This window comes from Halictus rubicundus, chromosome 11 (genome assembly GCF_050948215.1).
Source record: "Halictus rubicundus isolate RS-2024b chromosome 11, iyHalRubi1_principal, whole genome shotgun sequence".
Taxonomy (NCBI): Eukaryota; Metazoa; Arthropoda; class Insecta; order Hymenoptera; family Halictidae; genus Halictus; species Halictus rubicundus.
In genome coordinates, this window is record NC_135159.1 from 7,233,967 (window position 1) to 7,250,494 (window position 16,528).

The window sequence follows — 16,528 nt, forward strand, 5'->3', positions numbered from 1 at the left end:
CAAAGGCCAAGAAAGGGGCCAAAAATGATAACGAAGGGAAACGACGTCGCTGCAAAATTTTCAAAATGCACTGCTGCGGACAACGGTTTAAGGGGGTACGCAACCCCGTAAGTCCCGTAATTTTTTTTTCGCATATACAGATACTGTAAAAAAACGATTTTTTTACGGAACATTAAGCAATATTTTAGCTTTACTTTCGTATTTTTTTTTATCACATAAAATCATAAAATGGCGGAGTTGTAGCACATTAACTCCATGTCTTGAATTTTTAAAAATGTATAAAATTGATATTTTCTCGCTTTTCAAAAAATCGTACGCCACATTGAAGATAATCTATTTTATTTTAAGTTAACACAATAATTTATACTCGAGTCACTTACACCGCTGGGTGCCTAATTTGATATAATAATAATAATTAATATGAATAATTAATATTCCCTTAAAAAAATCTGTTTTTTTTTTTACAGTATCTTTACAGTTTGTTAATTAAAACTGCGTGTTATTACGCCAATAATTTGACCGACTGTTTATAGGGTTATGAGAAAGAGCGCCTACTCGGAAAAGTCTACAGTATCATTTTTCGGGAAATAACCTTCGGGCGATGCTTTTAGGCTAATGAACATAATTTTGGCTGGCCGAGGGAGTAAACAGCTTGCAATGTATCGAAGAGATCAACAATCTTCGGTCATTAAGCAGAAGCGGAGACGATGAAATAATGTAACGCGCTAATTACTGGCACGGACACCGAATTGATTGATCGAAACAGTGAAACACCGATGATGCAGGCTTGTCAGGAGGCATTCGCCTCGTGATCGGTCAAATACAGGGCGGAGGTAAGGAAGAAAGATTCTGATTAATCGCTGGGAATCTTATTAAAGCCAACAGGAACGGAAAAGCCGCTCCCACCAGGTTTATTGGCAGTTTTTTCCCCGTGGGAAAATATAATTGTGTAGTTATATATCGATCTAATTTCAAACTGCAGCGACTTCCATCTCCGCTGCCGAGGGATATTCAATCAGCTGACTGGAAGTGGCAACTTCCCCGCTACTAACTAAATAATCAACACTTTTTGCCGGTTCCGGAGAAACAAAATTCCGTAGCGCATAAACGTCTTGCTTGCAAAGCAATAGGAAGAAAAGCACCACATCCAACGAAAAAATAAATAAATATCATAACTCTCGTTAACCCTCTTGTTCATCAGCGAAATATTCAATTTTAAAATCCTTCATTCTTCGAAACAGCTGCGCGTTGTATTATTTGAATTCAAAAAATAAAAGCAGCACAGCGTAGGAGATAGTAGATCAAAGAATAGTATCTCCTAGCCGTATGTGTTTTGGATATACATATATATAGTAAACATTGTATTGCCAAACACACGGTCGGTATACTCGTGTTGCCTAACTTTCAGGACAGCCTAATATTTCACCGTTTCGGAAGGAAGATACAGAGAGCCCTTTCGGTTTGGCTCATTATGCAACATAATCGACGCTCGGCGAACAAACTCGCAAGCGCTGAGAATGTATTTGCCGACGCTTATCCGGCAATGCGGGGCGTATCGGGGAATCGTTGAAATGCACAGACATAGGCACACAGATATGCAAGATTGCATCTGTATCCGATCTACGCGGAGCATTTCCACTACGACGGCGACGTTGTCAAAAATTATGTTAACGGACGTTGGACACGTCGCGTCGCGCCGACGGACGGAAACAATTCCCGATTATGCGTCCGTATGATAATCGAATGGATCCGCGTTATCAGACCGTAAAAGATTCAAAGCTGTTCCATTGGGAAAGGAGCGAATGGAACGTGCACGATCATTTTATCGTTATCGGCGCGCACGTGCGCACGAATTCGCGATGACCCCGCATTGTTCGCCGAACAGAAACGTCACGTTAACGTGACTTGCTTTCGGCTGTGTTATTAAGTTACACCGCCATCGTGTTTACTATTCGCGCACTCTTACACACTGCTGCTCTACCTTCAACACGGATGGAAACTCGATATCCAGCGAAACTGCCGGTTGCATTCTTGGTTTCCCGCACAATCAATATTCTGTACGCAATTTTCTTGACGCCGCAGCAACTATGATTTCTGTTATACATTGTCTGTAATGTAGTTAATTATAGTTAATTTTTGGTTGTCCCAGAAATGTTGTACTTGATAGCGGTGATTCCTTAGGTCATTTGAAGTAACTTTTTCCTTTGCGAAAATCTGCTCCGCGGCTCTGTTGAAGAGTTATTGGCGAAAAACACGGACCAATCAGAGCGCGGCTACGACAGGCCCCGCTGAGCGTGCCGTTGACATTGGCCGAGCCGGAGTCAGTCCCCTGTAACCGTGCTTTGATTGGCCCGTGTTTTTCGTTAATAACTCCTCAACAAAGCCGCGGAGAAGATTTTCGCAAAGGAAAAAGTTACTTCGAATGACCTCAGGAATAACCTCGTTCGAGGAAGTACATTTCTGGGACACCCTTTATATTTAACGTGCAAATAGTATTTTTATTTTTAAACGATTCTGTTAAAAAGTTCGCGGAGGTGTAGACATCATGTGTTCATAGAACCTTGTGTTATCAAATACTCGAAGTTTTATTCATTTAAAAAATTTAAGTTTATAAATATTATCTGTTGGACAGTCATGTGTGAAACGGACAAATATTTACGTACAAGCGAACAACTTGTAAATTCGTATATCAAATGTTAACTCGTTAGGATTGTGAATACTTAATATAGCGAGACGCTCTTAACGTGCCAATTTTTTAAATTATTTATTTTAAATCAATTTAATTTACTGTAAAATTAAAGGGTTTCAGACACAGAGTCTGTAGTACTGTCAAGAGTATTGTTTAATAATTGAATTATACAAAGTGTCACGCAATTGAAAACTTAGAAAACGGTTAATTTGTTATTTGTTTTAATAACAACGCCAGAGATCTAACGATTGCTTAAAAAAGGTATGGTATGCAAACAACCAGACTGCATTAATCACGTTCTTTCCGTGACTTTCCATTCATGATACACTGTGACACGAAATTTTGCACACTATCGCTCGAAACGGACGATCATGCCTACACTCTGTGTTTTAATTTGTAAAACGTGTATTAAAAAGAATTAATGTGGCGATTGATATAAAGTCTTTGCAAAATCAATCAGAAATAAAATAAAATAATAAGAATAAACACCTGTGATATTCTGTAAATAAACTGTAGATATTCGTAAAAATGTCGATTATATTTTTATCTACTTATTTAACTGTTTATTCTTACTAACCCAAATTAACCTTACCCACTGATCTGATCCTCCATTTTTTCTTTTCTCTCCTGTTCCATAAAATTTGGGTAAAAAATTTTTAAGGTTCTATACTTTGAAAAATTTTCAAAAGTTAATTTATTAGAAGGTTTAATGACGTAAATCTCGAGCATTCTTTAAACGTCAATAGCGATTCCGTGCTGAACGTTACACGGTCGAAGTTTTGTTGAAATTAGGGTCAATAACAGCGCCTATATATAGATGAAAAAACCTGATTGGAATAAATTAGTAAATTGAATGAAATAAATAAAATCTGTCTAATCGAGGACGCGTGGCAAACACAAAGATAACAGGAATTTTTCTCGAGTTTTGAAATAAATACATACTCCAATAAAAGAGCCGGCCTTACAAACGCGAGAATATAAACGAATACAATATCTCACTTATTGATTTAATACTTGACCGTGCACTTTCGTATTCAGTCGGAATGAAATTCAGAGTAAGAGAACTTGACTTATCGTGCTCATCTATTCCTTGCAGTTTATTTTGAGTCTTAAGCACTCTTCCTCGATCTAAACCATTCGCTTCCCAATGAAGGCACTTATGACAAACAAACGAACTGTTTGTCTTGACAAACTTCGATGTCTTTCCGGCCACTGTGTTTAATTGAGCAATGATCTAAAAATTATTTCTTGTAAAATAACACAAACTGTGTTTTAGTATATATACAGTTGAACGTATATAAAGTGAAAATAAATATAATCAAAATATAAAGAATTTATAGAATTATTTAAAAAATTTCTAGAACAAATGGATTATATAATTACTATATTATATTATGAGAATAAAGACGTTACTAAAAAAATTTATGAAAATGTTCATAAAATCATTCTATAACGAAAGCTTTGGAACATTAACAATATAGTCTAAGCATACAGTATAAAAAAATTGCATAATTTACAAAATACAGGGAAAATTTTCTAAAAAATATAATATGAAAGTTACAGTTTTTATCGATAAATTGAAACAATAATTGTGACGACAGACAGAATTGAGTTCAATCGCAGAATGGTGAAGCTGCAAATATTTCGAAACGAAAAATATATAAGTTAGGCCACTGTCATAATCACCGGCGGATGCGCGGATGAGCCCGCGCAATTGGGGCGAGTTACATCTCGAGTTTGGTCGGAGGTAGAAAAAAGTTGTACAGGAAAAAGTTGAATGGTGTAGGAAGGTCTATTTTCCTGCTTCTTCACTTTTTCCGAATACAACGACCCCGCGAAAAAATGCGACTGCGCCCTTCTTTTTAAAGGAGCTGCACATCTTCTTTAAAGACATTGATTCTTTCGAATAGGTTAAAGGACCCAATTACTGTGGAGGTACCAATCACTGCGCCAATATTAATTATACTTATTTTTAAAGCATATATATATTAACTAAATTTAATTTTAAAAAATATTTAATATCTACTTTTTATTATTGGTACCCCCACAGTAATTGGGTCCCTTACCCTATGCAGCTCTATTTTAAGAAACATTATACTTGCATCAATGTTATTCAAGGAAAGTCGTGGGAAACTAGAGCTGCCTAAATCGTTAAATGTTTTTCCCTGTAACTTTCTTCCAGCTCTAAACAAAGTTCGCGAAATAATCCATAATATCGTCGTCTTGTGTATAGCATGCGACAGAATGTATAGCTACTCGAAGACTATAATAAATTTTCCAATTTATAGATTTGGATTCACTTCGGCAAAACCCTGTGAAAACCGGCCACCAAAGGGTGCAGAATTCAAGCGCGTGTTAAATTGGTATAGGTGTAAATACAACTGACTATTCAAGGCCACTTCACCGACAGTGAATGACATCGGTAACTGCTTCCTCTATTATGCTACCGCCACGTCCTTCTACGCTTGAGAGTTAAAGAGAGCGCGTGTGCCTATAGGTTTGTACGAAACGAGGGAGGAAACAAATGGAACAGCGGAATATGGTCAACAACAATAACCTTGAACCACCCCCTGAACTTTATGTTTCAATTATAGTCAGGAAAATCAGACTTCAAAGGTGGCATCCAATTTCTTTGAGGAGAAAAGAATTTGAAAACTCCAGTGTCCCACCGCTGTCCCAAGATCTCAATCCAATCTCTGGACAATTTTAGATTAGCGTAGGGTAAGGGGCCCAATTACTGTGCATATATCAATTATACTTATTTTTAGGGACCCATAGGGTAAGGGACCCAATTACTGTGCCCATATCAATTATACTTATTTTTAAAGCACACTGTAAAGTCTTGATCTAAGCCCAATCCTCGGGTCCGTGCTGTGACATAGATCGTGTAGGACGTCTATTTCCTTGTGACAGCGTCGACCGCGCTGAACGGAGAAAAGGACAGCGCGTGTAAAGAGGGGATTAGGTGAACTGACTAAGATCGTGTAGCTCTGTTCGGCTTAGATCAAGACTTTACCATAATAATAATTATTATTACACCTCGAATTTTTATGACATTGTGATTATAGAACAATATTGTGTTAGTGAACTAGGTATAATGCAACGTGTAGACACCGGATCTTTATGGGAAATAAAAATGTTACCCATCAATTGCAAGACACAAGAGCTAAATATAAAATATTTTTCACTGATAATTTTAACGTATTGAAGATAATATATTAATACTCTTAAAGACTTTTAATCTTTCCACTGTTTTAAATTGCACCTAATCGTTGTTAAATGGATAAAGTCTGGAGTCTAGTAATGTAATATTGAAAGAGAGGTTGTACAATTTGCAGAAAATCGTAATAAGCTAGTAGAAAATGTTCCGATTGCAAAATCGGCTGGAAACGTTGCTCGAAGGGGGTCAAAAGTATTTCAAGAGCGAAACACGCGCTTGATACTTGTTACTCAAGATGTTCGTGACGGTTTTCCAGTATTAGGTTAAACGCGGTTCACGAAGGGTGGCGTGTGCCCTCCTGTTCTCGTGCTCTTTATCAACTCTTTCACGAAACGTGCTTCGCCATGGTTCGCGATATACGTGTACGCTGTACACGTATGTATGCCAGTAGTCACAAGCATTTATCTAGAGCTTTCTCTTGCCGAGTGCGTCGAGCAAATCCGACTGGAACCCTCGATAAACTCGGAATCGAGTTATGCTTTTTCGAAAGATTTTTTCGCGGGCATGTATATTTTTTTATTGAATGGAAAAGCTCGTAAAACTTCCGCGCCAATTAAAATCAATAATTACGGCCCGATAAACGCTATCGGTTTTCTATATACACGTAATTAATTAGCTTTAAGTAATCTGTTCCTTTCTCTTAAACAGGCTCCGTTCATCAAGATAATGCGATCAACGTTTATTAGAAATTTGGAATGTTTATGTATTTACTTCATTTTATGGACACAATTCTTTTGCGTATGGTATACGACATTGTCTTAATAAATTGTTATTAAGTTAAGTGTAATACATAATGTACAAAATTTTATGATTAATTGTATGAACAATATAGTATTGTTAAAAATGAAATTTAAGGTTAGAATATAAATAATGTAATTTTGTATAATTTCATGAGTTAAATATCGGAGTATTTTTTTTATTAAATTATTATATTCGGTATGATTTTATTAAATCATATGTATCGTAAAATGTACAAATTTTGATTATTGATTTGTAAATATTTTTAAATGTTGTGAATATACGTGTAAAATGTGTTTATACAGTTATACGTACAGAACATGAACAAGAAAATATTTTTTTAAACAAATGAAAGGACTGTTTACATGCAAACTAAATAGAATCGGAATAACGATAATCGGACCCACTTCGTTCCTGTATAATTTATTATTAATTTCGGCCGAACGATGATACGAATTATTAATGTGTAATTTAGGTGCAATCGATTACTCATCAAGATGTGTGACTATATACACGATTTGTAAATTGACAGTCATTAATGGAGTCCTCATATCTTTGTAATCGAAAAACAAGTGAACTGATTTGGTTAATTTATTGGCCATTATTAGCTCTTTAATTACAATTACACTGCTTTCATTTGTTCATAGAGCATTATGGGCTCTTTAAATAGAATTCGACAGTCCTTTTTAATTCGTAAAGCATCATCAGCTCATTAAATATAATTACACTGCTTTTATTTGTTTATTAACCCTATAAATACATGTAGGCTATACCTATTTAATTATAGATCATTGTTACTACTATAAATAAATTTAGATGCTTTTATTTATTTTTATAGCATTATTAGCTTTATGAGTTTGTCATTCTTGTTAATTTATACTGGTGTATTCTGTACGTGTAAGCAGACTGTCTATTAATTAATTATTTAATTAAGCACTACTATTACTTATACAACGATAAGATGAGATATTCAGTATTTATTGTATTATTAATAAATGCGTGTAGTTTACTGGAATTTATAATTGGACGGTAATATACATGTTAAATTATGTTAGTGTTCAAAATTTCTTATATTATGCACATGAGAAGGGTAAATATGTATATGTATATGAGTCTACCTTTGTGCCTACACTACTCTTCAAACCTGTCTTCGCTTCAATGAAAAGAGATTACTCCGTGATTATGTTTGCAGAGCGCTCAATAGAGCGCTGCTTAAAAGACCACAATGACACTTTTATTACGTGTGATGACATTATTATTTCATTAGATTTTTAGTTGATAATATGAGTACCAGTACAAAAACATTCAATTTCCGAAAATTATTTTTTTCTACATACAAAAATAAATCGAAAATGAACGAAATGAATGTAATGAATGAAATTGATTCATTCATATTCATTTTGACTCATGAATGTAATTATTGATATTTAATAATGACATTGCTAAACTTCTTATACTGTACAAACTTTCCGTCTCAAAAAGGCAATAAAGAAATTAACTATAATACTTTCAATATTGTTCTCCATTATCTACAGTATCGTAATAAACCAGAATAATTTTTACAATAACTTCTACATTATTTTTATGCGGAAAAATAACATGGAAGAATTTTTTGGGATACTTAATATTTTTTTAGAAGTGGAAACAGATATAAAAGTCAGTCAACAATCGATCGGACAATTGCAATCAAATTTAATGACATTACAAATTAACAGCAGTTCTATGAAGTCCTCAAAAATGCTTCACAGAGTGGCATCTCGACATACTGCACCATTAAAATAATAAACCGGACTCTTCCGTCGAATAACAAATTGCAATTACGTTCGGAAAATTTTTACTTCTCATTGTTCGAGAGTAGAAACAGTCGATCATGGGTTAAAGCGGTTAGCATAATTACGTTAAGACTGTGTGAGAAGTCACTGCATACTGGCTAAACAAACCATCACTTAGAGGAAAAATTATTTCAGAGGAAAAGTTGAATTCGTTGATTTACTATCGTTTTTATTTCTTTGACGTATTTTTAAGCTAATAATAAATGGCTGTTAAGTATTATTAGAAGGGTGTAAGAAACGGAAAAACGTAATTTTATGCAAAAATAGCCACTATTTATATGCTAAGAGTAACTACTTAATATAGATTTTAAGTATTAATAAACCACTATAATACTTTAATTAGTAATATAAGAGATACCTGTTGGTTATTAATGAACTACAAGACAATTTTATATGAAATTTTTTTAATAACATTTTTATACGATAAAAATTAAATGCAAATATTGTTCCCTCTGAATCCCCTATGTTTGTTTATAATTTTATAATAAAGCGTTAAACGCAGACCTATATTTATACATAAAGTTTTTTTCTCATTTAAACCCATAGAATATATTGAGAAAGACACTTAATACTAAGACACCTTGTATGAATATAAAGTACCTATTAATTATCAATAAAATACGAAAAAAAAAACAATTTTTTAAAAATTGATTTAAAATGTATTCAACAGTAGGTATACGACAGTGGTATACCGATTTTAATTATTACTTGTCATAACACATAAATAACAATTTCATTCTGAATTATAGATTGTAATATTAACAGTACAATAGTTATTTAATTATTTAATGGCTTCTTGAAATGTTTTACGAAATACCCGATTGTAAGCCAATCAAAGTTTCCGTTTATTTAATAAATGCAATGAAAGATCACTGTCTATTGTATTGCATTCAATTTTACATTAACAGTTATTTATGCTACCGAATTTAACGAATGTTCCGAACCATATCACCTATTGTACGATGAGTCCATAATAGGATAATACAAGTTTCTTCATGCACGAGGAGCCGACTAATCGATATTTATTGATTGTCCTTTGGAAAGCTAGCACAAAACGCACGAACCAGAATCCTTTTGCATTCGAGACATCGATTTATGACATAAATTCTCACACACAGTACTACTTAACTAATAATCCTTAACAAATGGAATTTACATTTACAGGCCAATAAAATGTGTAAACGCACAATTGCGCTACCATACATTTTTTAGTAGAAAGAGCGATAATAATTCTGTATATTACCAGAAACGTAATTCAAGTACTTCCTGTTACAGTTATAACATTTCACGATTTATGCCATTTTGTGCGCGCTGATCCATGCAGTTCGAAATTCAGAAGATATTTTAAAATAACTATAGCAATATTCGAATTGAGATATCTTCTATCCAAATGGTTTCATCAATAAGTGGCTTAGTAATTTTTTGTTACAAATTACGAACTGCATCATTTAAAATTACATGATTTGATGAAAAACAGCACAGTCGGCCATCATGTTTCCTCTATTCCTTCATGTACCAGACAAATACTTACATCAAATTATGCGCGGCCAGAAATTATTTAACTTTTGTTTTAAATTAACGTAAATGGGACACCCTGTATAAACAATAATTTAATGAAATAAATTTCTTTTGCAATTTTCAATTACGTATATATTTCAACATTTCAACCTTTCAATTGTTCAACATATCGACAGCTCATCAGCTCGACATGTCAACAGAGGTCAACTTTTCAACATTTTAGAATTTCCACATTTAAAAATTTTAACATTTCAACATTCTAGCATTTTAACATTTTCCAGGTAATTGTAGAAAATGGTGGCAACTATGTTATTCATTAATAAAAAAAACTGGTATGTTGAAAAGTAGTCGTTTCTGCTTTATCTTCAAATCGAGCACGAACCCCTTCGCGACCATCCAGTATATTAATATCGATATTTATAAAGCTGTTAAGACTTCGCTGAGTAACTACTCTGACATAATGCGTTTCATATTAATTGGGACCCTGCCAAATCTGTGGCTGGTATCTAATTGCGTTTTCTTCCTGTTGGCTCAGATAATCGGCATTCTACCGTAATTCAATGTAGCTTGGTCGCATAAAATAATCGAAAATCCATAGATATATGTACCATAGAGAAACGACGTTCTTTTTCGCGACAACGGTCTTTCTACCTAACCCATACCTGTCAATCATGGCCTCAGTACCGCCTGGTCGAGCAGAATAAATGGATCTGGGGTCCGTTTACGTAGGGGTTAGCACTAGTGATGGGACTGATACGATACACATCGATGCTACTCAAACAAAATCTTTTTCTCTACTTGCGACGGTTTCTTCTACCTTATTTCGTTTCTTCTAACCTTTAAACTTCAAACTTTCGATTAACTTCTTTACTAATTCTTCTAAGACATAATCCACGATAAAAAAAGATCTGATCGCTGCAACTGTAAGAGAAATTGTAGGACAAGAGCTTAAGGGATGAAACCACCCTCCAAAGTTTGAGCTGTTAAGAATTATTTAGCACGAAACTACAAAGACTATTATTATGGGATTTTGTTTTGGGAAATTAAAATTATGCTTGAAATATACAATAAGGTTGTAGACTAGATGGAAAATATTCTAGGCTCACTTTGAGAATGTTTTTACACGAAATTACAAAACCTATTATTTTTGTGTGCACTTATTTTTATATCAATATCAATAATATTATTAATATTTAGCGAATACAGTTGCAGTAGCTTATATTGAATAATCTTTATATGATAATTTTCATAGTCAACGTAAATAATAACGGTTTGCCGTAAACAATGGGATTAATATTCTTTCGGGAAAATTGATAATCAATAATTATTATACAGGGTGTCCCAGAATCGGTGGTACAAAGCTTCGTTTTCGAGAAAATCGAGTTTTACGCGTCTGATCATGGCCAACCAATTCTACTTCCTGCATATACTATAGCACGCGAACCCGACGGATCTTTAAACTCGAATTTCTCAAAAACAAAGCCACAAGCGAAAAAATTTTATACTTTATTTTCGATCTGTTTTCTCATGTAGAATCCCACCCTTTTCTAGGTTGTACCCCCGATGCTGGGACACCCTCTACATCTTTGCATAATAATAATCTGTGATTTCGTGCTAAAAAAGTTCTTAACGGCTCTAACTTTGGAGGGTGGTTTCAACCCTTACAATTTCTTTTACAGTTACAGTGATCAGTTCTTTTTTATCGTTGATAATTTCTTAGAAGAAACAGGAAAATGTTTACTGTATGTTTATATTCTGTTAGACTTCAAGGTTCAGGAGGAATTTAAAAAAAAAGTTAATCAAAAGTTTGAAGCTTAAAGTTTAAAAGAAACGAACAAGGCGCGAGTGGTTTAAACTACCACAATATAATTCCATTAAATTTTGTAATTAAAAACTACAGTTAACTCTCATAATGTCTCGCACAAGACTTTAAAAAATTGCAATTATTAGTCAGTTCCAAGGATTGTTGGTCCACAGCGGTATTTTCGAATACGTGCCAACCAATCGGAATAATTATTCAAGCCTACAATGTCCAGCTAACGATTTTTCAATCCGAACGAACCACGTTTTCGTATTTTTCGTCCGTTGAATCGGATTCCATGCATCCGTTTCTCTTTCATCCATCGAATTTACATTTCATTCACCGCGACATAATCGCTCGAATACGTACAGTCACTTGTAAAAATACATAGTTGATCGACCACAAGAGTCAGTCTCTAAACATTTTTTAAATAACTGTCATATTATTCATGTCCTATTTTCATGAAATCGTTCACTTTGTGGATCTGATATCTACAGTCAGTCACAAAAGTCTCCACACGCCATTTAAAAAGATGCGACCTTATTAAAAGTGGACCAAATTGCTTGAACTTTCTTAAACACTTGGAAGAATTAATTTACTAAACTTATCTTGGGATAAAAAAATTCATAAATGTTGCTATTTTCGATAAACATATCTGTCGATTTTGCTTAAAAACGTATGATATCGTTTTCGAGTTAATTGTGAAGGACAGCTTGATTACCGTTTGAACCAGGAGCTTATTCTAATGCAAGCATCTTACACTAGGATTCGATAGAACAAATTATGGTCAAAACAATCAGCAGACTAAATCTTTATCGGCTTTAACTCTTCATTCAACTCTGAGCGTTCAAATAATTTTTGCGATTCACTGTACACGGAGAATTTTTTTTCGTTAATGCATAATCGCTTTCTCCCGCAATTTCTGCCATTCGAGTGGTAAACAAATTAATAAAAATCGACTTGTCTCAAGCATCGAGACTTCAAAAACCGCCCGAGTTTGCACATACAGAGTTCGTAATTACTATCCCCGAGATCACCTCCCCGTTAATCTCTCGCGAGCCTCCTTCATTAAACTGTATCTCGCAAGTCATTAAACACATTGTACGAACTTTCATAACGCTGTACATGTATTTCAGGTATATAACTTCAAATCTGTTAATATTCTTCCGTTCCCATGTGCAATTTCCCAGAAAAGAAAATATTGAAGACGGAACGTAGGTTCTCAAATTGAAAAACGTTGGCTACGCCTTGGCAGTGATAAGTGATAATTAACCCTCCGTGCACTATGCCGGAAGTCATTCGTGACTCAGCGGTGGGGATAAGCTCGAGCGTGACCGTCAATATGTACAATTTTATTCCGATATAAGAATAAATAAAATTTTAGAAAAAGTAAAAAATTAAAATGGAATTAAAAATAATAAGAATTATATATGTAATAATTTATATAATAATATATACAATAATAAATATAGAAATAATATATGATAATATATACAATAATAAATATAGAAATAATATATGATAATATATACTAATGTATATAATAATATAAATATTTATTATATTATAAGAATAATGAAATTAAAAATTTTCTTTTTTTATTTCGAAAATAAAAGCTTGTATCGAAAGAAAACTGTAGTGAAGGTATTTCACTGGCTGTTTCGGTGTGGGTCAGGAATGACTCCGGCACAGGCCTAGAACTCGAAGAGTTGAACAGTGCTAATTTGCATAGTGCTCCCGCCTAAGATGGTCTAGTTTAATATTTAATCGTAAGTACGGTAACGCGTAATAGTCAACACGAGTACATCCGAGTCTAAATTTTTCAAGAAAATGCTCAAGTCCACTTTACCGCCTGCTGTCTAATACAAGAGAATCTTCATAAAAATGACTTACTTAGAGGTGTCTCAAGAGGGTAGGTTTCGCTCTTGAAGACTCATCTTCAGCCAGGTAGATCGTTGCCCGAGTTACAACAGGTTAAACATTTTGAGGGCATTTGAATTTGCATCGAGCAGAGTGCACCATCCTTGCTCTCTTCACTCTGTTCTCTTGTGCGAGTAGAGAGGAACATAACACTTGCGTTAAAGTACAAGCTTTTACAAGAGATTAATTCTTGTGAAAAGTAGAAGACACTTGAAAATAGGGCCGGGCTGATCGTTGTCCGACGTTTTCTTTTTTCTCCACAAAGTTCGAAAAATAAATCTCTGAATCTACGATTTTTTAGAAGAAGGAAGTACCACAGCAAGCAAAGTAATAGCGTTAATATTTAAAATTAAGTAATATTGGAATTAAGTCACTTGTAAGTATATATAAGCAGTATAAGTATTTTAAGTAGCATTTTAAGTAGTTTTTACTAGTATTTTAAGTAATATTAAGTAATTTTAAATTAAACAATAGTGTTAATAGTAAACGCTTCTCCCTTCGGAATGAACCAATTATATTAGGTTGTTGCACACGAAACATCCAATTTTTATTTTCACGTTAGAGAAACAATGTTGACCGGAGTAACCACCATTGTAGTCAACATATTCTGTCAACGAACATATTACGTCAAGTTGTTGTCTCGTCGTATGGCAAAAATTGAATTTTTTTGGTCGCTCATGTTCTCCATTTCCGAGATGGCCATCTCCATTTTTTCTATCACCCTCGAGGTCACGAATCAAACCCACCGAACATTACAAAAAACAGTCGTTAAAACTAGGTTCACGGGATCCGTCAAAATGACGGTTTCTAATATTTTTAATTTACGGTTATCGTGATTGTAAAGACGTGTCCATGAGGAATTATTCAACAAATTTTTGTGTTTATACTGTCTAAAAAATGGCTAAAAATTTGGATTGATGTATTCTTATTATTTTTATAAAGTAACCTAAAATAGTCACTTTTAATCATCCGTAAACCTAGTGTTAATTATGTCTGCACTCGTGTCAAATTAATACACGAGAATCACGTTGATTGATACTAAAATAAACTTTATTCAAACCACCTTGCACTATGATTTATTTCATGATTAAAAAGCTGCTTTGTTATTCACAATTTTTTAGAAGATAATAATTTACTGTACCTCGATAATAACAAAATAGAATTTCATCTCGGATTAATGGAAATTAATGACGTATTTATCTGTATGACGTAAATATCTGAATAAACACTGGAGATAAAGGTCAGCTTTGTACCCTTAAATGATATATGATAAATCTGCAGATTATAATAGTATTTTTTTTTATTAAAACGCTTCACAACATTTATATTCTGAAGTCGGACATTTCATATGCAACAACCTGACACAGTGGATCGAAAAAGTATCTGAACACTATATTTTTATGAACATTATCTTATTCAAGAGAGAACACTGCCATGGATGGCAGTACTGTTAATTTATTACTAGACTGCTGATCTTTATGCAAAATAAAATTTGTATACATCAATTGCAATCTATAGGAGCTAAGTAAAAATTTATTTTCCTGATTAATAATTTTTATATGTTGAAAATGGTATATCGACATTGTTAAACTCGTTTAATTGTTTTAATGTTTTGAATTACACCTGATTGCTGACATAAATGCATAAAATCCGCACTGTATTTATTACTGTGAAAGTGCAATAAAAATAAAATCTTTCAACAAAAAAGAAAGGAAAACAAAATTTCTGGAATAACGGTAAAACAGCTGACCTTGAGTGTCCTTCGGGCGGAGAACTATGACGAAGACAGCCGTGCGAGGTCCCAGAGACTCAGTCCTCAATGTCACACTCCGTCATGTCTGGAGCTCCATCTTGCACCGACTTCGAGTCCCATAATCAGTTTAGAAATCTTTCAAATACAATTCAGCCATTCACAAGAAGCTTCTCAGCGATCCACGAGCCAGATAATCCATAATCACAGCAGGTCTAATCTTCCAATTCTTAGATTCGGCTGGCCAAGTAGCATGGATCGTCAAGGATTCGCTTAGATCGATCGAATCATACCAAACTCGAACTTACTCGATCTGGAATTATTTCCACTCGATCTCATATTCTCTCTTTCGAATCTCTTAGCTTCCTGCAGTCTTTCCGGTAGCCAGAACGTTCACCGAGATCACTATAATCGGTAGAGTCCCAGTCACCGAATTTGATCTCGGATCAATCGCTAAAGTCTTCTTGCAAATTACTAATTTTCCAAGCTCGAACCGAACGTCCTGCCGAGTCGCTATAGTTCTGGGACTCGGAGAACTCCATGGCACGTTCCTAGGACCGAATCGACCCGACGATCATGCTCGCAAAGAGTCCCCCTGGCTCTCGACAGGTCTTCATCTCGAATGTGCACCGTTCTCTCTTCACTCGCGCACCACATAACTCAAGGTTACCGATGGGAAATCGATCGAACGTGTTGTCCTAGAGCGTCGCCATCCGATCTTCGAGCGTTCGCCTGAGCGAAAGCGCGCGGACTTCCGGTTCAAAATCCCGTTCCAGTTCGAGTCGGCCACGCGGCGAGGATTGAAGTGAGCGCCGTTGAGCGTCGCGACGCTGTGCACCGTCGTCAACCCCGTTCCAGAAGACGCTTGCGCAGCTCTGTTCGGCGCCCTTCGACGCGAACGGGGATGAATCGTTTCCCCGTTGTTATCAATTCACCTAGTTTTCTCCATAATCGTCGGGTACCCGCGGCGTCGCGTCGGTTAGCCGTGTGAATTAACAATGAGTCACTCGATCGCGACGCGACGCGACCATACCTCCGATTGGCTCGAACCGTTCGATTC

At 34.9% G+C, this 16,528-nt stretch overlaps 1 protein-coding gene across 2 annotated transcripts in view; it reads right to left on the reverse strand.

Moving 5' to 3' along the window:
• Positions 1–16,254, reverse strand: part of Machr-b (muscarinic acetylcholine receptor) — a 66,930-nt gene extending 50,676 nt beyond the window's left edge. The window contains exon 1 of one of the 2 annotated variants that reach the window (XM_076796081.1): positions 15,469–16,254. The gene's annotated coding sequence lies outside the window, so the exon portion shown is untranslated. Of the gene's footprint in view, positions 1–13,691; positions 13,941–15,468 lie in introns of those variants that run through there. The other variant, XM_076796082.1, reaches the window with a different exon arrangement.
• Positions 16,255–16,528: the final 274 nt, after the last annotated feature.